The sequence below is a fragment of the Canis aureus genome, chromosome 26 (genome assembly GCF_053574225.1).
Source record: "Canis aureus isolate CA01 chromosome 26, VMU_Caureus_v.1.0, whole genome shotgun sequence".
Lineage (NCBI taxonomy): Eukaryota > Metazoa > Chordata > Mammalia > Carnivora > Canidae > Canis > Canis aureus.
In genome coordinates, this window is record NC_135636.1 from 45,753,988 (window position 1) to 45,778,177 (window position 24,190).

The 24,190-nt window shown below is 43.2% G+C and overlaps 1 protein-coding gene across 2 annotated transcripts in view; it reads left to right on the forward strand.

The window, feature by feature from the left end:
* The window catches only part of DOK5 (docking protein 5), a 152,288-nt gene that overhangs the window by 118,088 nt on the left and 10,010 nt on the right, over positions 1 to 24,190 (forward strand). The gene's annotated exons all lie outside the window — the stretch shown is intronic.

A 24,190-nucleotide genomic window follows, 5' to 3' on the forward strand; every position in this document is an offset into this window, starting at 1 on the left:
GTTCATGCAGTAGTCTGGGATTTTAGAGCAAAGATCAGCAAAACTTTCTTTAAAGGGCCAGCCAGTAAATGCTCTAGGTTTTATGGAGTAGGATGGTCTCTATCGCAACTACTTAACTCTGCCGTTGTCATGCAGAAGCAAGCAGAGGTAAAAACAGTTACAGTGGGTGTGGCTCTTTTGCAAAGCAACTTTATTAACGGACGTTGAGATTCAAATTTCATGTAATTGTCACACATCATGAAATATTCTTCTCTTGAGTTTCTCCCCACAAATTTCAAAATAGTTTTCTTGCACTAATGCAGTCTTGGTATTCATTTCCCCATATGCTTACCAGTTTTGGATTTTGCAATAGAGAAATAAATGGATGGGGGCGCCTGGATGGCTCCGTGGTTGAGCATCTGCCTTTGGCTCAGGTCGTGATTCCAGGGTCCAGGGATCAAATCCCACATCAGGTTCTCTGCAGGGAGACTGCTTCTCCATCTGCTCATGTCTCTGCCTCTCTCTGTGTCTCTCATGAACAAATAGATAAAATCTTTAAATAAATAAATAAAATCTTTTAAAAATTAAATATCTTTACACAAAAGAGAACTAAATGGATGGATGGTTGGGTGGGTGGGTGGATGGATGGTTAGATAGACACACAGGTGACTGTAAAGTAGAATTCAAGTCACTTGGAACTTTACAGGGCAACATGCCATTGCGTTAAAATTGTATAGTGTCCCATTAGATGCCTTTAAATATCTGAAGAGGTTTTTCCAAGAATACCTTACTGGTAAAGCCATCAATTAGCATAAATTGTTTTGTGCTTGAAAGGCAGGTTCTGCATGCACATGTTTTTCCATTTACAACCTTCTCATTACTTCCACTAAAAATTAATCAGGAATATGAGTAATTCGTTTAGATCATCCCTTTGCAAATTTAACTAGAAAATAATGTTGTTTGCTCTTAATTTGCTGGGTGCTTTACGAGTTCCATAAAGTGAATATGATTTTTAAAGCAACAAACATCCTGTTTTAGATGGATGGTGAGTAAGCTTCAGAATGGGATCTGAATGAATCTCGAGGAAGTTAAGTGGGGATTACGAAATGCTTAAAATTGATGTACGTGAATCAGTCCCTGATTTGGGGAGAAAAGAGATGCCACATGACAATGAAGCAAATGAAGAGAACACTGCTGGCCTCCCCCTCCCAGAGTTACAGTTCTGCACATTCTGGTAACTGGAATGGATCCATGTAGACCCGGCTATATTCTTAACTAGGAATTGTGTGGATGTCACTACTGGCGCGCTTCTCTCAGATAGTCAAGGTCATAAATGGAGAAGGATGGTGAGATGTTAACTTTTGGGCTCAGCCTCATTTTTAGGAAGCCCTGGCCCTCTGTTGGCTGCCTTGTTGTAAAACTCCCAAGACCACCTCTACAGACAGGTGCTCCCCCGCGGGACCTGTACCGGTTTGAAGTTGTAGCCTTAGTGCCTTAGTTGGGATCAGACTTGAGACCTGAATCCCAGCAGCCGTAAAGAGGAGGCTTGTGGGTCCCCCTAACAACAACAACAACAATAATAATAGCAATAGGCTGAATCATGGCTTCAAAGATGTCCCGTCCTAATCCCTGGAACCCATGAATGGGACCTTACTTGGCAAAAGGGACTTTGCAGATATGATCAAGTGAAGGCTTTTGCAATGGGGAGATTATCCTGGATCATCCAGGTGAGCCAGTGTTATCACAGGGGGCCTTATGAGACAGGAGGAGTAAGGGTCAGCAATGATGTGACGGCAGAAGCAGAGGGACACAGAGAGAGATTTGAAGTTTGTATGCTGATGGCTTTGAGAGTGGAAGTGAGATGTGACCCAAAGGATGTGGGTGCCCCTAAATGCAACATTCTCCCCTGGAACCTCCAAAAGGACCCCGCCTGGCCAACACCTTGGCTTTAGCTTGGTGACTGACTTTGGGCATCTGGTCCCCAAAGCTGTAAGGGGATAAATTTATGTTGTCTTAAGCCACCGAGTCATGGGAATTTGTTACAGCAGCCACAGGAAACTAGTACAATAATGATATCCATAGTAATAAAATGTATCGCGTCTCTATTCTCTAACAAGCAGTATTTTAAGGACTTTCTAACCCTTCAGCCACTGCCGTGTTGAAGGCCCAAGGCCACCAGCTTGGATAGTCATGGGGCTCACGTTTGGAGCAGGCATCCTGGGATAGCGCCCACTTTTCTGCATTATCTCTCAAGACCTGTTTTCCTTGTCTTACATGAGATTGGCTTACTGCTCTTCTAAAAATACCAAATTCAAAAAAAATAAATAAATAAAATAAATAAAATAAAATAAAATAATAAAATAATAAAAAAAAATAAAAATACCAAATTCGTGGCCAACGTTTAAAAATTGAGAAGTTTCATGTAAAACTCTGATTTCTGTGTTACCTTGAGAAGTGGAAAGGTCTGACGGCACTGATCTCACGTCCCCACGTGGCAACAACAATCAGATATGCCCAGTACTACCCACCCTCTTTGGGCAGACTGGGGGCAGTCACTCCCCCACGGTCCCCACCTCCCCTCTGTGGGTACTCTCAGCAAGTGGCCCTCCTCTGCGCGTTGGCTACCCATGCTGTGGACAGTGCTGGCTGGCCTGTATTACTCCGTGTATTTATTTTCTGTTGCCACATAACAAAATACCACTGACTACGCACCATAACACAACACACATTTACTATCTCATGGTTGCTGTGGGTCAGGAGTGTTGGCATGACTTCGGTTTCTCCGAAGGCTGAGATGCTTCAGGCAGGTCTCAAGGTGAGAGTGGGGAAGGATCCACTCACGAGGTCACACGGTTGTTGGTGGGGTTTAGTTTCTTGTCACAGTAGGATTTCAGGCCTCAGGTTGTTGCTGCCTGTAGCATGGAGCCCACCCTCAGCTCCTTCCTGCATGGGCTTCCCCATCAAAGCACTGACTCGAAGCCAACAGGAGGCCACAATCCTGTGTATCATACCACGCAAGTGACTTCCTATCACCCTGTCTGCTGATTAAAAGCAAGTTGCAAGTCACACTTCCTTCGCAGAGTCAGGGAAGGCGCCCGCACAGGGTGTGAACCCCTGGAGGAGCAGACCGTGGAGTCCACCATCATGGTGTCTGTCCCCACCCCACACACACTTCTGGAATAATATTTATTTAGTGCTTTGATTTTACTTTTTAAAATATTTCCTACTTTGGGGTGTTTTGCTGATAATACCGTGCATTTACTGGCCATCTGCTATCTGCCTTGAGTCGCTTCCATCCTAGCAGCCAGAACCATTTACCAAGCCTCCTAAGATATGCCAAGCACTTGCTAGTTCTCTCATCACTGCCATAACCAGAAGGTGGACTCATTCATTCATTCCTATCCATTTGTTCATTCAAGAATGGTCGTTGAGGACCTGACATGCTCTGCTCTGTGCTCCAGGATACAGTGGTGAGTAGGAGGCTCCTGGCCCCTGTTGGGCTCACAATTCAATTATTATTCAAGACCCTTGACCTGGAAGGAACACAGTCTCTATCAGAGGGATGAGAAAACTCAGTCCCAGAGTGGTTCAGTCACCTGGCTGCAGCCATCGAGCTCGTCACTACTGGAGCCAGGAGTGCGAGATCCTTCTGTCCGATTCCTAACCCTCTGCTTGTGGCCACCCCACCATATATTGCTTCTTTGGAGAGTCTGAAAGCTCTTACATCCCTCTACGTCCCCAGTAAAAACTGTCTTAGTGTTTTCAGATTACCTTGAATATCAAAGTGCCTTTCAGAAATATCTATCAACTTAGACTTATGCCTAAAAAGATCACTGTTACAAGAAATCCCGTTTCTTTGGGTAGTTTTCAATAGAAATTGCTATTTGGTGCCAAAATTCCTCTCTCACGTTCTTGCTTTTCGAATGCAATGTGTTGTTATTCCGCACTCTCAGGGAGTGCTGGGTGGGGGAGGCTCCCGTACTGAGGGAAGGACCAACTGTTGAATGAGGCTAAGCAGCAAGAACTTGTTTGCTCGCCAGCTGCCAGCTGCCCTGCTGGAGAAGCTGCAGGGCGACTCTGCCGGGACAGCCTGGGACTCCCTCTAGCAGCTTCTGCTATTTTTGCCACCTTGGAGATCAGTGTCTGTGACAAAGTCTAATTTTGGACCAAGGAGTGGCGGTGTGTGGGATGTTCCTCATTCCTCGCCTGGGCCTGTCGTTTTTAGACTTTCCTTCAAGGCAAATGGAGTGACAAGGTGGAGAAGGACTGATTTAGGAGGCTCTCCCCGGGGCTGCAGGTGAGGCTCCATCCGGGGTGACATCGAGGCCCCGGGGCACGACTTCTCCCCTGTGCTCTAGAGCCCTGGACTGCACCCAGGTGTGAGAGTTCATCTGAACCTTTCTCCGTCACCTCCTTCTTTGCCTAATTGATAGATTTACTTCCAAACTTGGTTTTGCAAAGAATGTGGAAGGAATTTGTAGAATTCAAGTGGCATTCTTCCACAGTTCTGGAAACCAAGTAATTCTTGTTCAACCTAATTGAAAAAGCCATAAACTATTCAATTTTTTTTTTAATAGAGGGAGAATCAAAGAAATCTTAGAATCAATTTCATTGCTCTTCAGACACTGAAATAAGCTCTTCCCTGCTGGGTTTTGTTTTTTGTTTTTTGTTTTTTGTTTTTTTGTTTTAATATAAACACCATTCTCCACCACCTACTTGTCCCTCTGTCCCCAGCCTTCCCCCTCAAAAAAAAAAAAAAAAAAAAATCAGGTTTTATCTCTTCTCATCTCTGAGGGCTCTGGTTAATTGGGTTAACTTATGAATTTATTTATTCATTATTTAATTTGTTTCTTTGTTTACTGTGTACTGCTTCAAGCAACTGTCCACTTCCCTCCCTTCCCGAATAAACCCTCTTTATATCTTGGCATAATAATTATGATTCAAAAACCTTTTATCAAACACCTACCTGCTGGTTGCAAAGAAAGCATTATAGTGAGCTTTATGGAGAACATAAACATTAAAAACAAACTCTTCTGAATCCTTAAAGGAGTTTATAATTTAGATAAGGAGTTATGATTTATTCCCCTCAGTGCACACAACAGTAGAATCCTGGGAGTGTAGTTTGCTACGATCGCATTGGAGGACAATTTGTCCTTATTTATCAAAATTATATTCACATATCTCTTTATCCAGCAATAGTACTGCCAGGAATCTAAAGATAGGACGGAAACAGATGAAACTCAGGTTTCTTCCTTAAATTTGCTATGACTTTTTTTCCAGTATATTAAGGAGAAAATCTTATTTTCGGAATACATCCTTTTCAGTCTCTTATAAGAATCTAATAACTTGTGACATGCGGTGGTGCATTTTAGTAGTCCTTTTACCTAGTTATTACGTGCCGCCCTGCCTTATGCAATTCCTCCTCCTCGTAGCTATAGGTTCCTGTGACCCTGCCATGGACATTGTCAGCTGGCGACGGTGTCTCTACAGGAAAAGGCAACAAACTGAATGTTGCTAACGGGTTGTAGCTTTGTTTGTAAACACCCTCACTGATACTAATGTTGAAGATGGTGCCTCTGTAAATATGCAGCCCATGGAAATCCTGATGGTGGTAAGACAGCAGCAGTTCATGACAGGTCCCAAAGACATTCATATGAGAGCACAGGATGCATCTAGTTTACCAGATGGGCAGTAGTGAGTAATAGTTTTCCAAAAGTCAGTCATGGCAGAGGGGATGGAGCTAGGGATGATGGTGAGGATGGAGAGACAAGAAGCATCAGTTCAGGGCCATTTTAAATCAATTTTGAGAAGTTAGGAAATAAGCAATGTATCCATTTCCACCACGGGTTGGGCAACATTTTCTGTAAAGGGTCAGATGGTAAATATTTTATGTTTTGTGGGCCACACATGGTGCTGCTGCTTACTCCTCCTCTTCCACCTTTTCCTCCTCCTCCTCTTTTTTTACCTTAAAAATGTTAAAAGCATTTTTAGCTCTGGGCCATACAAACATAGGACACCAGGACTTGGCCTGCGAGCTGTAGTTCACTGGTACCTACTCTGCACCTTGGTTTTAGGTGTTAGACACAAATGTACTTATTAGTAATCATCCCCTCTCCTCTAAGCCATATGGATTTGCTTTTTCTCCTAGAACTTTACTGAAGGCAAAGCAATCATGCCAAATGCCTTTCAGTGAAACCAGAGGCCGTTTATTATTTTAACCCAAATCAGTCATTATAAGAGATCACTTAATAGGAATTTCAGCTTTTAGTTGCCCCAGCAGATGTGCTTTGCCTTGTATGGCTCTTTTTTCATGATATTAAGGGGTTGAGTATGATATGACCAGAATCTGACAACCAGAATGTTGTACAGAGAATGGATTCAAAGACAGTGCCAGGATGGACCTTTGTCACCGACTATGAAAGTTTCAACATTTTAGGGAGGTTCAATTATTTTTGCAGAACTGGAAATCAGTTACTTCATAGGTTCCTACCCAAATATTTATCAGCCCATCCAAGCATGAACTACAATTCCTCCTCCACTATGTGACTACCCAGGGGGAGGGTAAAGTTACCTATTGGTTCAGCTTCCGGTAGTAAGAGAAACTTTGGTAAGATCCCCAAATGGCCGAAGCAAGGAAAAAAAGTTAAGATCGCCAAGGATGATAGCATAGGCATTGTGAGCTGGTGCATGCAGACCACTTTTTGTTTGATCTACAAAGTATTGGCACAAATGGTATTTTTTAAATTAAGTTAGTTTCCAGTGTATACATAGGGAAGTTTCACTTAAAATACATGGATGTATCTTTTGAAAAAATGAGAATATCTGGTAACACAGTGCCTGCCTGGGTTAAAATTGAGTGACAGCTACCATTTTGAGAGGATGAATGCCTTTCAGGGTTACATAGTTCTAATTATTTGTCATCTCAATAACCGGAAGACCTGCATGACCCATGTAGGCATTAGAGTTTGCAGCCCCTCGTTTAGGGGAACAATACATACCTCTTGCCCTTTATATTTTTGCCAAGATCTCTATTTCCTTTATACCTCTTTTTGTGGAAGATTATGGCCATTTGCCTGGTAGCAAAGACTGGCTCTTACTGGGGAGAATGTCAGGGTGGCTATGCATCAGGGAATCTGTGATGGAAAATGCTGAACATGTAAGCATGGATGTGCTGCTTGGTAACTAAATCCAACTGTGCATCCTGTTGTAGAAGAGTGAGCCAGACTTTTATATTTTTCAGTCAATAAGGCAAAAAATCACATGGTGAGCTTTTAAAGGCTCTGTTATGTATAATCAGTAGGGTTACTACAGGAGTTTTTTCCAAGCTGGGACACTTTTGAGAGTCAGGGCTGACCTTCTTAAGAGCAGGATTGGCTACGTAATTTGTAGACCTGATTCAAAGTGAATACATAAGGTCCCTTGTTCAAAAATTAAGATTTTCAAGATGGTGACGGCAGAGCATCAAATCGAGCGTGGGGCTCAGTGTGACTGCACACGTCATCTGCTCGAAGCTGGCCCTGATGAAGAGTAAAACCTGCAAAGCAGATGTAAACAGGATGCAGCCAGGAAAACTAAAATGTATAGTCACCCTAAACCTGAGATTTTCAGTGGCTAGCAGTTTTGCCTCCCAGGAGACATTTGGCAGTGTCTGGAATCATTTTGGCTATTAACACTGGGTTGGGGTTTGGAGGGATGCTTCTGGCATCTAGTGCATGGAGGTCAAGGATGCTGCTAAACATCGTGTAATACATGGGACAGCCCCTCACAACAAAGAGTAATCTGATCCCAGATGTCAACAGTGGGGAACGCCGTTCTAAAGATAGGCAGGTTTTGTGTGAAGGCTGGGCCAGAAATTGATGGGTCAATGTGTCTGGGATTGAATGTCACTTTTGAGCTATGTAGCTTGGCCTCCTTTTGTCTTGTTTACTGTATATGTCATATGTGGGTGATAATAATAGTATTTATGCCTCACAGTGTGATGTGATTTGCAAGGGCTAGTATGTGCAAGACACTTAGGAGGGACATAGCAAGATTCAACCAATGTGAGTTATCGTAATGATTCCCTTCTTACACAGATTGGCATGGGATGAGCCAGGAGAAACTCACACTGAAGCAATGGGATGTCAACGGGCAATATCAGGAATTTGGGCCATGGGGCCAAGTTATCGTTTGTTGTTAACTTAAGGTATTAATCATGTGTGCAAGCCTGAGAGCATCAGACTGTGAAGTAAGGCCCCTGCTTTTTGTGTAGGGCTCCAGCAGGGACTGGTACTCTGCAGGACACCATAAATATGCACAGAGCTGGTTATGCAAACTCTAGAGTGCAACAAAGCAAAGTATAACATATCTACATGGCCCACCTGGGCCACTCTGCTCAGTAGACTTGTGCCCAGAGTAAGTATAAGACAGAAAACACAAACCCTGGTCTCAGAGTTCCAGCATGTGCACTGCATCTTGTCATAAAAGTACCTGCTCCTGTTGAGGTGAGCCATAGAGTTTAGTCCGGCCATATGGGATTTTTGCCTCATGCATTAGCTTCAAAAGCTAACTGGCCGTTCTATGAGAAGCTGGAAGCCTCCGGAGGGCAGAGGCTAGGCTCCCTGTGTCTGTGATATGCTCAGGACCTGGCACAGGGCTTACTAAATGTTTGTTGAGTGAACAAAGATGGGGGCCAAAGAGATCATTTGATGAGCATAGAGAAAAAGAAGAATAAGCCCAAATACTAAATCGAGTTCCCTCTTAATGCCAAGCCAAGGAAGGCCCAGGTTTCCAGCAAGTCTGCTTGAAGAGGTTATGGAAACCAGTCCCTGAGGATATCAATTTCAATGTATATGGGTGGGGAAGAGGATTTCCTTTGTAAGGAGGCGTAAAAAGTTACCAGAATCAAAGGGAGCAGTGATTTTGTTTTATGCATGTGGCTGAGAATTCAGATGGCTCTGAATAAATTGATGCAAATCACTTTCATTCCCCATGAAAATAACCATTTGAGTGCATCTGGTGTTCAGCAAAATGCTTCATTTGGAAATTTGGCCCCAAATGGTTGAGTTCAGTAACAGTCTGCTTTATCAAAGCTGGGGGGGGACAAAGGAGGCATTGTTTTCGTGAGTTCTGCTCACCAAGTGTAGTGTCCCTGCTGCATTTTTCCTTAACAGGAAAGCAGTCTTGCTCTTGTATCTACTTTTTCTTTTCTCTGCCTGGCTCTACTCTTTGTAGCGTTCATTAAGTAAGCCTCTGCGTGTTCTCTTTCCTTGACACTTCAATAATATTCTCTGATATCTTGGTAACATTTTGATGATGGGAATACCCATCACTTTCCCTGCAAATGTCAGAACAAGGGAGAAGGGTCAGAGGAAGTAAAGACAGCTCGTTGGGTGGTTTATGCCAAACATCTGTCAGAGCTGGAATCAGGATCAGACTGCCATGAGAATGGATTTCATTAGGAAGCCAAGGAAGACCACATGTTTGGCAGATTGCTAGTTTCCACTTGAGAGAAGGCCCCTGGGACATTGGGGGTCTGAGAGTCTGGTCGAATCACTGGTAGATTCTGTTGCTCAAGATGGCAGGGGCATAACGCTCTCTAAGCAGCCTAGACTTTGGGCCAGTTGCCATTTCTCTAAGCTTTGGAAATAAAATTCAGGTGCTTTTTATCATTAGGAAGAAGATTTGAGCCCATCCTTTAAGGATTTTGTAACATCCTCAGTGCTTCCAAGGAGAACACACAGGATGGTGATACGAACTTTAGCTCTGGAGTGATAAGGGAGCCAGGTTGTAAATGCTGGCTCGATGTCTTTAGCCAGTGACTTCACCACCATTAGTATTTGCTCCTCGCTCTAGAAAGGGGTGTTTTATTAGGACCTACCTGACCGGATGGGATAAGGCAAAAGGTTTCTTGACATCCTGCTGGCACCTACTCAATACAAATCAACTGGAGCTATTGTTATCATTGACTTGTAGTAAGAAAGAATAAAACAGCAAAGTGGGCGGGAGATTATAGAGGTTTCATAGTGACTTAATCATTGATCCACATCTTACTGCTTACCTCCTGCGTGCCAGGAATCATGTCAGGCACCAGACGTGTGACACACGTACAAGGAATCTTCTCCCCTCCCCCACCTGCGTGAAGGAGAGCTCTGCTTACATGAGAGTCTCTTCCCTTTTGTAGAGGAGGGAGCTCCAGTGGAGAGGTGGACGGTGGACCACATGACCAAAGCTGGCCTTCCACTCTCTGGCCATTTACTATGAAATCCTGGGGTGTGGAGGAACTATGTTCCTCCACATTCATTTTTCATTCATTTTTATTCATTTTTATGTTTCCAGCCCCTGGCAATGGTGCATGACTTACAGGTAGATGCCCAAAGCATATAAATGGGTGCAATGAATGAATGAACTAAAGAACGTTCTGTACAGAATTCATTGAAAGGGGTAGGGGAGAGGCAGGGCTGTTTGGGAGTGGGAGCAGCTAACCGAGTTAAGGGCTTAGTCTAATAGAGGGATAATGAAAGTTGGAATGAGTGGCTTCATGTGGCTTTGTGCTGAGGGTCTGAATGCTGTATTTCACTTAATTTTCACAGCTATCCTAAGAGATAGGGGTTGGTTCTTGAATCCTATTTTTATAGAAATACATGTATGTAAAATTTAACTAACTGCAAAAATATGATCATATCAATGACGATTAGTACTACAGTATTTTCTCTCTCCGTGATTTATCTGTATGCATCCCATCCCATTCCCTCCTTCCCCTCCTTAGCAACTCCTAAACCTTGCTCAGAAGTTTGTACTCCTCTTTCCATGTTTTTCTCTGTACCCATGTGATCCTGTACAGAAATCCGTATCCACAGATGCACGGAGATAGACACACACGTAGATACGTACACAGATGGGTGTTTGGAAGTCATTGTTTGTATTATAAAATTGTGATCCTATCACACATTTTTAAAACTACTCTCTTGGTTTTCTCATTTAATAGTAAATTCCTGATGGAAATACAATACTTTAAAGACATATATCACAGGTCTGATTCAAGGTTAGCCAGCTGTGGCCCATGAGCAAAATCTGGCTTATGCCTGTCTTTATAAGTAAAGTTTTATTGGCACACAGTTTTGCCCATTCATTGATATGTTGCTGTGGCTGTTTTCACACTAAAACAAAAGTGCTGATTTATTGGCATGTTGCAGACTGTATGGCCTGCAACGCTACGTGCTATCTGGCCCTTGACAGGAGAGGTTGCCAACCTTGCTATTCTTCATTCATTTCAGTGAAATGCTTGATATTTCAAGGTCTTGGTGGAACATTAACTTATTAAGCCTATCGAAAGGAATATCAGATTTTGGGGGGCCCTAAAAAAGCAATTCTGTACCATACATCCATGTGTCCGTGCTCCTATATATGTTAACTATAACTGAGCTTCTGAACGTTACTTAATCCACTTGAATTTTCTAAACCCAAGAGCAGGATTGCTGAATTAAAGGTTGTGAGTATTATTTAAGTCAAATGGGTGTTGCTGTATTGCCCTTGAAGATACCAGAGTACTTTGTGTTTCCGTGGGAGCACTATTAGGTCTGTTACATAGAGAAACTGAGGCTCAGTAGCTCACAATTAGTATGTGAGGAGTTACGAGAGGAGTGGAAAGTAAGGGCATGTATTCAATGGGGACTGACAGGGAGGATCAAATTTGGGGACTTTGTGAAGGTAGGAAACAGAGGACTTCTAGGACCCCAGTGTATGTGGGTGTCGGGGGGCTGCGCACAGGGGAAAGGGTGAGAGGATGGGGAATGGAGACTTGGGACAGTGCTTCTCCATCATCAGAGTAGGTCAGAGTCACGGGGAAGGCTGATTGAGCCACAGGTCACTGGGCTGTACTGCCTGTCTTGCACAGGCCTGTGGTTGGGCCTTGGAATATGAATGTCTAGTCAGTTCTCAAGTGATGCTGATGTTGCTGGTCCAGGGACCACACTTTGAGAACCACTACTCTAAAGTGACTCTGGGGATCTGGCTCCTTGGTCCCTGGAAGAAATGGGACAAGAGCTAGCAACAGCACAGCATGGGACCACATCCCTTGAATCTATAAAGATTCACAGGAAGACATACACCAAGCAGTGAGCGTACCACTCTGCTGGGAACAGAGTGTCAATGTGGGCCTGTGTCTAATTATTGTACACTAACCACTCTTTACATGTGTATCAGTGGTCTATGTTTACAGAGTTTGGGAAAGCAAGAACATGTGAAGCTCTCTTACTGAAGAAAACTAGTGCCTTTTAAGGAATCATTCCTCCTCCCACACAAAGGGGAGTACACCTGTCCAGCAGGTGGAGGAGAGGCAGGCCCAAGAGCCTCTCTGCACACCTCTGTATACCGTGAGAATGAATTACATCTTTTCATCAAGCCCGTGGTTGCCCCGCAATGATTATAAAACTTTTTCAACAGCATTTGCATCTGTGCTCAGGAGGGGTTGGTTACTGCCACTTAGAGTAGCAATTAGCATTTTAAGCAGTTTGTATTGATTAAATGAATCTGCTTCATCAAGCAGAAAGAACCCCACAGAATGCAGCAAATGTAGTTATCTCAATAAATGACTCCTAGCACCAAACCATACAAGATATATTTGCTAGAACTTTACAGTGTGTTTGATAAACTTCAGAAATCGAGATTTGTCAGACTTGGTAAAGAGGTTGCATGCTCCACAAACACATGCGTGATTTTTATGTCATTTTTCTTTTTTCAAGTATTGTCTAAGGCCACTGTTCTCTTTTAAGGGAGACATTTGGTCTGGATTTTGTAAGAATAAACCTAACATCTTAAGATTCAGTTCAAAACATATTTACTATTCATGAGCTATTTGAAGTACTTCTCTCTGGCTAGAGATTTGAAATTATGTTGTAGCTTCTTTGAGAACTTTTTTTCTGGTCTCCTTTTAAGTTCTCCTGGTATTCATTTTCTCATAAGTCTCATCTGGAGAAGATCCAAAGGGGTAAGGGCTGGGGAGGGGGAGGACCTGTCAGGCTACAGTGTAGGAAGCAGAGAGATGTTTGCTCTGTGCAAGCCTGGTCTTGGAGGAGTGGTGTCTTTGTACATAGCCCTCAGTGCCTTATTCATAGCTACAGGGTTCTTTAAACTCGTGAGTGGATGGGGTGCAGCGGAGAGAGGAAGCTCTGATTTATTTTGAGATGCATTCAGTATCAAAAGGAGACTTTTGGATTAAGAATTTGGATTTGTGCACGATGTAAAATGCAGATCCTGCATGAGGACCTGCAGTGTAATATAAGTCTCCTTCCCATGCTTTATCACCCCAAACCCCCAAATTTACTTTCTCAGGAGCAAACACTTTGCCAGATTCTTTTGCATCCTTCTAGAATATGTCTCCCTTATTAGATAGAAAACATGTCTACTTGTTAATACATTCATTCATTCTAAAAATCTGAGTAACTACCTTGTGGCAGGCCCTGTTCTAGGAAGCAGGAGTACATCAGAGAACAAGAAACAGTCCTTGTCTTCAAAGAAATTTGCCGCATTGTTGTGGAGGATGAGACAGACAATCAACTACTGTTGATCTATAAATTTATAGACATATAAATCTATACCGAGAGTTGGTGAGTGCCCTGAAGAACATTACAGTGTAAAGCAGGAGACAATGATGGAGGTTTATTGCGCTGATGGGGTGATACTCTGGCAGAGAGCTGAGGGAAGTAAAGAGTGAGCCTTGAAAATTTCTGAGGGCCAATTGTTCAACCAGAGGGAACCTTAAGTTCCTGAGGTGTTTTGTGTTTTGCATGTTCAACGTCAAGAAGGCTATGATTTTGAAGTGGATAAGGTAGAGAGAGGGGGACTAGGAAGTGTGGTCTAGAAGTAACTAGAAGTCAGGCACTATATGACCTTGTAGCTGTGATAAAGACTTTGGCATTTTCTGGGCTGAGTTGGGAGGTCATTGGAGGGTTTTGAGAAAGGTGAGATATGCTGATTTCACTTTCGAAACCATCTGCCTGGCAGCTATTTGGAAAAGACTTCAGGTAGGTGGGATAAGAGTACCAACAGGAAGACACAATGGGGAGCCATTTCAGCCGTCTTGGCATGTAGGTGAGTGCCATGACATGGACCGAGATGGTGGGCTGGACATGGTGAAAAGTGAGGGATTCTCAACACATTTTGAAGATTGGGGAAACAAGATTTGCTGATGGGTAAGCAATCCTGTAGGACAGGGAGTAAACAAGGTAGCTTCACGGGGCTTCCTCTGCTTGCAGCAGAGCAACAGGTAGAATGGAAGAACCATGTATCTAGTAGGGGAAGAGATTGGAGGGAGTGGACAGTGAGAAATGGTAGTTTAGGAATGTGCATGTTAAATGAGAGATGTCTACTAAGCATATGGGTGGGCGTGGGATGGTAAATACTCAAGTCTGAGGTTTTGGGGACGGATCGGAGCTCCAGCTATGCATTTGAGAATCATCACAGTGCGGATAGATGATACTTAAACCCACCCCAGGGATGAGCTCTCCCTGTGAGCACGTATAGCTAAGTGATCATGGCACCTTATTTGTAGGATTGTTTCAACATCACTTCACAGAGATCTACCTTTTTTCTTTTTAATGATTGCAGGTTAGTCTGTTGTATAGATGCACAGTAATGTGAAGGTAAGACAGTTTTGCTTAAGAATAAAAATGAAATTACCAACTCCTCTACTCTTCTGATGTTACTCAAAAAAAAGCAATTTTAGAGTCACTCTAAAATTCAATTTAACATGTAAATTCAAATTAAATTTTAAAATCTATTTATAAACTTGTTATTAAAATAGTGGGTCCCAGAATAAAAATTGTGCTGAGCAAAAAAAAAAAAAAAATGTTAGGGGGATCCTTGGGTGGCGCAGCGGTTTGGCGCCTGCCTTTGGCCCAGGGCGCGATCCTGGAGACCCGGGATCGAATCCCACATCAGGCTCCTGGTGCATGGAGCCTGCTTCTCCCTCTGCCTATGTCTCTGCCTCTCTCTCTCTCTGTGACTATCATAAATAAATAAATAAAAATTAAAAAAAAATGTTAGGAAGGGGATTGGATCAGAATTTAATTCCATGATCTCATCTGGTAAATTATAAATGGTTAGGGAAACAAGCAAAAAAAGTATGGCACAGACCAAGGATGGGCTGTGACATAGACATTAAAATGGCCATGCAGAAGATAGTAGTGGGTAGGAACGGTAAGGTATGTCCACAATATATTAAATGTAAAAAAAGAGGATGGCATAACAGTATATCCATGGTCATAAAATTTGTGTTAAATACACATTATATATGCATATTTAAAAAAAGACTGAAAGATAATTATTAACATGTTAAAAGTTCTCTTTATTTCTTTGCTTTTGTTTTTCCTAGGTGATGTGTAGAGGGCCTATCTCAAATCTACCTTATATTCTATTGTGTATTTCCTGAACATAATAAAACTTTATAAGTACTAGGAAAGAAAGAATACAATTTATTACAGATTTTTAAAAAATGGGTCATAAACATCACAAAAATGTGAACCTCCCTCCCACTCCCTTTCAGGTGCTAAAGCAAAATGCTACCAGATGTAAAAGTAGAGCTGCACAGGTGGAGGAGATGGAAATTTTGGTTTTAGGGTGACTTTAAAGCTTTTGGATTTTCTCCTCCTCCTACGGTTATTCCATTTCCTACTCTAAGAGCTTTGTTCCTACTTATTCATTGAATTCATTGTGTACTGAGACCAGGTATTAAATATATTCTCTAAGCATATTTGTGTTTTCAGTTTAATTGGGTGGCTTTTTTGTTGTTGTCCCCTGAAGAGTTTTTAAAGTTGCTGTCCTTAAGCCAGGAATGGTCCAGTATCAAATATTTAGGTTTAAAAAGATGTGAATATTCCTATTAGGACCCTTTTCAGAAACTCTTGCTGTGAAGACAGTGTTTTGATTGATACAGGCTTAATTACAATATTGCTAAATTTATGGAACCCCACGATAAACCATGGATGCTCTTAAAATTAACTGCAAAGTAGAAGCTATTTTTCTCTCTCTTTTTTACTGATGATATAGTAAGGAGTACAGGAGGTTAAATACCTAGCCTAGAGTCATGCAGACTCCAGACTTTAACCCAATTTTTTACCAAGTTTGGGCTCTTACCACAATGGAAAATGTTTTTTGGGTTTTCTTTCCCCAGCATGATGGGTCCAAAGGACATAGGGCAGTGGTTTCTTTTTTTATTTTATTTTATTTTATTTTATTTTATTTTATTTTATTTTATTATTTTTTTATTCATGAGAGACACACAGAGAGAGAAAGAGAGGCAGAGACACAGGCAAAGGGAGAAGCAGGCTCCATGTAGGGACCCCAATGTGGGACTCGATCCCAGGTCTCCAGGATCAGGCACTGGCCTGAAGGCGATGCTAAACCTCTGAGCCACCTGGGCTGCCCAGGACAGTGGTTTTCAAAGTGTGGTCCCTGGACCAGAACCATCTGGAGACTTGGTAGAAATGCAAATTCCTGATTAGTGGGGCCTGGGAATCTGCATTTGAATGAGCCTTCCAGTGATTATTCTGCTTGCTCTAAAGTTGGAGAACTGTTGACCTCCAGGTCTGGAAAGCAGAGGTAAGGTATATTTTTAGCTATTCTTTTCATTGGAGAATAAGGAAGCAGAACGTGAAGGCACCGCTCAAAAAGCCCAGTGGAGAACGTCAATGAACAGGGGTGTAGTGGGAACAAGGCTAAGTGGTGGGTGGGATAAAGGAGTTATTGAGAGGCCGCCTTTTTTGGGGGAACACAGTTTTACTATTTCTCTCTTGAATTGTCCCTCTGACTCAACCCTGCCCACATTCTGTGCTTAAAATATCCGTAGAAAATAAGCTGGTTTCTATATACTTCATTAAGCTGAGGATGCTCTCAGAACTGCAGGAGCCCTGGGAGTCTGTCAGGTTGAGCAGACGTTCTGGTGGGGAGGCGGCTCTGACTCACAGCTGAACCTCATTGTCAAAACCCTGTCCTGGTTCAGTCACGTCAGAGCCAGAACCCGGGCTGGGGAGCTGGAAGTGTATGATCTGCTTTGCAGATGCAGAGTTGCTCTTGGCAAATCCCCGCTCTAGTTCCTCTAAGGAGCAACCTGGTGCAAGTAGAAGAGGTGGGGGAGGAGGGAATGAGGGTTTGACGTACTGACCTGCCATCGTGATGATGTGTGCCTGTTTCCAAATGGGTCCAGCCTGATGTCCCAGACACGGCATATGGTACTCATGATCCCCCTCGGCGGCAGGTAGTTACATGCTGTCGTGCTGTTTTCCATTTTGCAAAACACAATACTCTGCTGTAAAACAGTTGGGCCCCGGAGAAGGACAATATGGTGTAGTATTTTGGCTAAGACTCACCACTGCTCTGTACTCAGCGTCTCACACTTGTAAAAGAAGGGCCTAAGCAACAAGTGTCAGCCGAACCAAATGAAGAACACAGAAACCAAAATTGTGGTTACTGGCGTGGAGGACAGTTGTTTATTTGTTTTGCTCACTGCAAAGCTATAGAGCCCATTAGAATTTTTTCTCTCCCAAGAGGGTTGATAGGATTTGCCCATCATTATGAGAGAAGGGGCTGGGCAGTTGGCATTTCCCTCACTGTGAACACTGGGAGGTATTTAAAAGGATCTGTGGGTGTTGTTGACGGTGATAATGATGGGGGACCATGCTGGGGCCTGGTGTCACTCAGGTTTAAACATCACTTCCCCTGGGACTGACTGACCGGAAGTCACCGCCCTCTAATTTATTATATCATGCATTTTTTAATAGTCTGCATAGCACATCCTACTGTCTGGTTTTATTTTTCTGATGACAGTTTACTGGGATATGATTCACATATGTATTCACATGCCTTACACCCTTTAAACTGTAAAATTTCATGGTTTCGGTACGTTCACATAACCAATCACATACATTCTCGTCACCAATGTCAACTCCAGAATATTTCCATCACTGCCAAAAGAAACCCGTCTCCTGTAGCCATCCCCTGCCCAGCCATAGGCAACCCCACTAATTGACCTTCTCTTTCTCTCTGGATTTGCCTGTTCTGTACTTTTCATAAAAATGGGCTCATACAACATACGGTCTTTTGCAAATGGCCTCATTCATGTGGCATCATGCTTTTAGGTTCATCCATGTGGTAGCAGGTAGCAGGGCCTCATTCTTTTTTACTGCAATCTGATTATTTCTTATGTGTTTAGTTTTTTTGTCTCATTAAAAGGGAAGTTCTGTGAAAGGGCACCTGGGTGGCTCAGTGGTTGAGCATCTGCCTTTAGCTCAGGTCATGATCCTGGGGTCCTGGGATTTAGTCCCGCATCCGGCTCCCTGCAGGGAGCCTGCTTCTCCCTCTGCCTGTGTCTCTGCCTCTGTCTCTGTGTCTTCATGAATAAATAAATAGTTTTTTTTTTTAAGGAAAGTTCTGAAGGATGCCTTCAGGCTAAGACAAGAGGAGGATGTGTCCCATATCACATGGTTCCAGGGGAGCACAGCCTACACTGGAGCACGGTTTCCTTTTCCATAGTCAGTCCCTCTTCCCAGCAACATAATGGTTCTGTGCCTTCGAAACCCTATCAGTTACATCCATTGATTGGTTGAGTACTTCCGGCCACTGGGCAGCATCTGAACTCACTTAGGCTGGGGTTAGGAAGAAACCTATATGTACTCCTGCTGTTGAGGGAGGAAGTTCAATCATTCAAGCACAAGAAGGCATTTGTTTGACTTTCACAAAGTCTGTCTTTCTTCCCTGGTGGGATCTTGTGCTAACATTGCTAATAGAATAAATAAATGTGTTGTCCCTGCTGCTGGACTCTCCTGGCCAACTGTGCGTCTGCACGTAGGCAGATCTTTCCCTAAGGCCTTGCTGCTGATCATCACTTGAATAGCAAAGTAGGATGAAGCACACTCTTACTACCACGTCCCCCACAGCCAGTGAGAGCTGTGGTAGTTTACCCTGGACTTAGAGCTTCCACTGGAATTCAAACTTGGGCTAACCATGCTTCCCATTTGCTGAGTTGATGAGGATTGATTTGTGAAAACTGTTCCCTGCTACCTGGGCAAAAGTGGGGTTCGTTCGTTCGTTCATTCATTCATTCATTCATTCATTCATTCTTCTGTATTTGTAAAGCCGTTGGAGGCCCTAGTGAGGTATTGGGGATATGGAGATAAAATACATACCACTTTCCAGGAGTTCTTGGTCTACAGTAGAGGTGAGGTTAGCAGCTATAAAAAAAATAGTGGGGATCCCTGGGTGGCGCAGCAGTTTGGCGCCTGCCTTTGGCCCAGGGCACGATCCTGGAGACCCAGGATTGAATCCCACATCGGGCTCCCGGTGCATGGAGCCTGCTTCTCCCTCTGCCTATGTCTCTGCCTCTCTCTCTCTCTCTGTGACTATCGTAAATAAATAAAAATTAAAAAAAAAATAGTGAAATGATGGGAGTAAGAATGGAGCATGAGTTGTGCCTGGGTGGCTCAGTCATCCTCTCAGGATCCTGAGATTGAGCCCCGCTCAACGGGGAGTCTGCTTGTCCCTCTGCCCCTCTCCTCCCCCCACTCATGCTTGCACATGCTCTGTCTCTTCCCCTCTCTCTCTCAAATAAATAAATAAAAATCTTTTTTTTTTTTTTTTAATTTCAAAAAAGAAATGGGGCTAGAGATGTCTGGTAGGAGCACTTGATGTCGTTAAGGGAGAAGAGATAGCAGGAAAATGTTGAGGGGTTCCTGAGTGGACTCCTGAAAGGAAGGTAGGCATCAACCAGGTGAGAAGTGGGGAAATGGGGTGCACACAGACCACATGCAGCCGGTCTGTCTTCCATGTTCGGTTGGCTCCCTTCTTTTACATTTATGGTTGGATTCACTCATGTACTGGCAAATGTTTAATAAATGGCTCTCTGAAAAAAGCGCATGCCTGTGTACACAGAGTTGGGAAGTGATATACAGCGTTTCTACCAAGTAGATGTCACAGACGCAAATTATCTCAGAGCAGAGATGATAGTAAGACAAACCAGGAGGTGATGAGTTTTGAGTAATAGGTTATTACTTGAATAACAGGTATACGATTGTGTGTATGTTATATATACAATTTATTTAACTGTAAATTTGTATAATTTAGTTTTTTACCGTTGGCCGTATTTAACAACCAGCTCACAAAATGCCCGAAAAATGTAACGCTTGGCTTTTGCAAGCTGGTTTGAGCCAACTCTCCTGCATCGTTGATTGGATTCATTCTTTCACTCGGCAAGAGTGTACCGAGCAGCCACTGTTTACCAGGCACTGTTCTGAGAGCTGAGAATACGTCAGTGAACAAAACAAATAGCAAAATTCCCTTCTGGTTCTAAAATTCTGATTTTTAGTCACTGATCCTCCAACCAGTCTTAGATCTCCACATTTCCTTTGCTATCTCCAAGCGTTGCACAGATTGCGTTCATGGCTCCCTGGGCGTAGCATCCCCACATCTGCTAGTGCACACACATCTGGGCAAGAGTCTAACATGTAGAAGCAGCAACTAAGGACACCTAGTCTGACCTCAGACATCCTCGGCCCTCCTGCAGACCGGAGCTAGTCTGGGAGTTGTACTAAGCGTGCAGAACTACTGGCATCTCAGTGACCCAGAAAGAGACACCTGGGGGTTAGACTGTGTGGGTGACGGCTCCTCTTGGGATTCCTCTCTGACTATTCCATCCCTTGTCACTCCTGCTGCTCAGATTCTGACGCTGCTTTCCTGTGGTCCCAGGGCACCCAGATTTCCTCTGCTTTGCCCTGATTGTACTGCCTTAGACAAAAGCTCTTTGAGGTTGTAGACTGTGCCTCCAAATCAACAAGCACTTGATGATAAGCTGAATAAATGCACTCTCCATTTATTTGATCAGGTGGCCAAACTTTGTAAGCTTATCATCTCTGGGAAAATCAAACTTCGAATGTTTATGAGCTCTTGTAAAGACTGCTCCCCATGTGGCAGCCAAGGTGTTAGGAGGTGATCTGAATTTAACCTTGAACTTGAGTCAATGTGGAGAACCAATAGGGCCCGTCTGTATGTTCTGAGAGATGGAGCTCAGGTCCTGGGAAGAGGTGCCAGCTGCCACCTTGCTGTGGGAACTTGGGTGCTAGCTTTTGGGCTTGTTAACCCAGGAGACTGGGCTGGATAGTCCCATAGTTTGGTGTTCCGGGATTGTACTAAATTTTCCTAATAGTTGCAGGATGCAAAATGTATGATTTGGATAATTTTCCTGTCCTTTTTAAAATATATATAGAATTCAAGGATGCCTGTTTTGGTGGACAGGTGGGAATAAGACTGTCAGATATGGTGTAAAGTTCTACTTCCAACACCATTTCTGTGTTCACATGGAGTTCAAATGCACTTGATAAATTTAAGAATGATTCTTTCTCATATCAAAGTGTATTGGTGCAAAAAAAAAAAAAAAAAAAAAAACCAAAAAAACAACAACCTTTGCCTTTTTTTCTAGGCAAGGGAAGCCTGAAATAGCAGGAGTGGAATTATAACCTTTAGCAGGAGAGGGAAAAGCCCTCAATAAACTATTGCCCAGACAGAGCCGCTTCCAGCTGCAGTTTAAGAGGAAATGAGCAGAGGAATCGAAGGCACTACCCAGAGAGGTGCATCCCCACCTTGTCCCGCTCTGGCCCAGCTCTCGTTCCTGTGGCTACACACCCAGCAGTACACACCTCTTGGGAAGACCCTGTGCTCCATCTGTAGAGCCCAGCCTTCTGAAGACAGCATTTCTAACCAAATGTTTTCCTGTTTTATTTTTTTTAACCCTTGCAAAACCGCCAGCCTCCAAGCTGTCTCTCAGAGGAGCAAGGATTTCGGTTAGAAAGCAGCATATGTTTTGAGGGGTCATCTCAGAAACAGATTTTCCCAACAGTATTGCAGATGGGGGAGGGGGGTTCAGAAACGTCCATATAGCAGAAATGGCTGTACTTTAAATTTTTATGGTTTGGGGTAATCTTAACTTTTTACTTCTTAATGTGATATTACTATGATTTTATAAATGTAAAAAAACCAAGCTATATAGAAGTGTGCAAGGTTAAAAAAAGAAATAGGAGGAAGGATACAACCTTTCTCTCCATGTACTCAAGATGACCTAATTTTAAATCCTCCGAAAGTGTAGTATTACTCTTTATTTCCACCTCTGGTGTCAGTGAGCATCCATTCCCGCCCCCTGCACTGGGTGTTGAGACCAAGGCTCGAGTGCCTTGCAGCAATAAAGAATGAAGATGGAAACTTTCCTGATAGACATCTCACCGAATGACTTCTCGCCCTTAAAGAATCGCATTGCTAAATAAGATTTTTTTTTCATTATTCTTCTCCAGAGACAATTCAAATGCCCCTTTTTTTCATAAACTAGGGTTTTTAAACCTCAAAGAGCTGAGGAAGACGTAGAGAGAGCCAGGCTGTGCAGTGTTCTTCTCCATGAAACATGATGTTGGTGCCATTGCATTCTTGTTCCTAAATAAGCTTTCTAAAAATACAGTCAAATCATGCTGGCTTGCAGAAATATGTTCACAGCGCTGTAGTGAATAATTTGAAGCGATGGCTATTTCCCGAATGTTTTCTTCATATTAAATTTTTTATTATATTACCTAGGATCTCTTTTTATTAAGAAAATCCAATAATCAGTACCTTGGAAATCCAGTTCTTTCCCTCCATTTATTTATTTATTTATTTATTTATTTATTTATTTATGTGTTCTGTGTGTGGTTGAATGTCACCGGAAGTCACCCGAAGTCACTGGCAAATAGGTTTCTGTTTCTTTGTTTTTGTTTTTTGCTCTTAAGCTTTGAGACTCTCACTTGGGCAGAAGTATAGAAACAGCCACAGAACTCTTCTACAAGCTTTGTTCTCGGCTCTTCGCCTTTTGATCTAACAGGACACGTTTAGGGGGAAAAAATGTCCCCATACAACCTCCTGCTATCTAATTCTACCTGGGGACACATTTTGGTACTTGTCCTATTATGAGAGGACCGAGAATTCAATCCATTGTGTGTAAATGCAACACAGGTAAATTAAATTATCTCTGGAATAAATGGTTATAATCTTTTTTTCAAGTTCAATCTCATCAACTAGAATGGGTTTTGGTCTCCAGGATATGAAGCCTCATATTAATTTGGTTTCACTGGATGGATGGACAGATATTAAGCCTGGATCTGTCATACTGGTGAGGTGTGTAGAATCAAGAGTTTTCTTTAAAAAAAAAATCTTTAAATGGGCCTTGCAATTCATAATAATAATAATAATAATAATAATAATTCCTTCATTTTTTCCTACCTAGTTTGTGCTACGCAGGTGCTAAGCAGTCACTGAACTCTAATACAAGCCAAGTGGGCAGGTGTGTAATGTCACTGCTTCTCATATGAGCAATTAAAATGACATTCCACTAGACACCATGGTCTGGGACTCACTGTTTCCTTAATAATACAATATATAAATGTTTCCTTTTTAGTTGATGGAAATCCTCCTTCCTCTGGTTTGCAGTTGCCGAACAGGTCATAGTGTCACAGTGTGTTTAATCAGGTCCTCAGTGGTAGAGAATCAAGTTTCCACCAGTTTTTCCTGCTTGCAACCTGTGTCCTGCTGCAATGCGTGTGCAGATCTGTGCGTTTCTGGGCACAATTTCTAACACCGAGGTGGGTTATTTGATATTCAGACAACTCCAGGAACTCAAACATTGCAAATACTCACCTCTCCTGTTAATGCGAAATAAAGCTCTACCGTGATTGCATTGAGAGCGGGCTGAGATGAGAGGGTGGCGGGAGGGCTCATGTCACACTCGCGCTCTCCCAGCTGTATTGTCCCCATGTCCCCATGTACCTTCCACTCAACTCCTACCCACTCTGTGAGGCCACCTTCTCCCTGAAACGTCCCTCGTAAGATCAGTCCCCGCAGTGTGTCAGGCAGGCCCCGGGCTACTCCCCAGCACCTGGGCCAAGAGCCCCGGCTTCCCCTTGCCTCCCTGAGTATCAGGAACAAGGATCGGCCGCTTGGAGGAGCAGACAGGGTTTATTTAGTTCTGATGCTAGTGACAGGTCCCCACTTCAAATCAGCTTGAACTGAAAAGAGGTGATCGGCTCACCTGATTGAGAAGTCCAGGGCTAGTTTCCAGGTTTAGGTGGGATCCATGGTCACCCCCTTTGCTTGGCTGTCTCCCTCTGAATCAGCTCACTGACTGGCTTGCTTTCTCCTCGTTGTTCCAAGACAGGCTCCTGTCCATCTC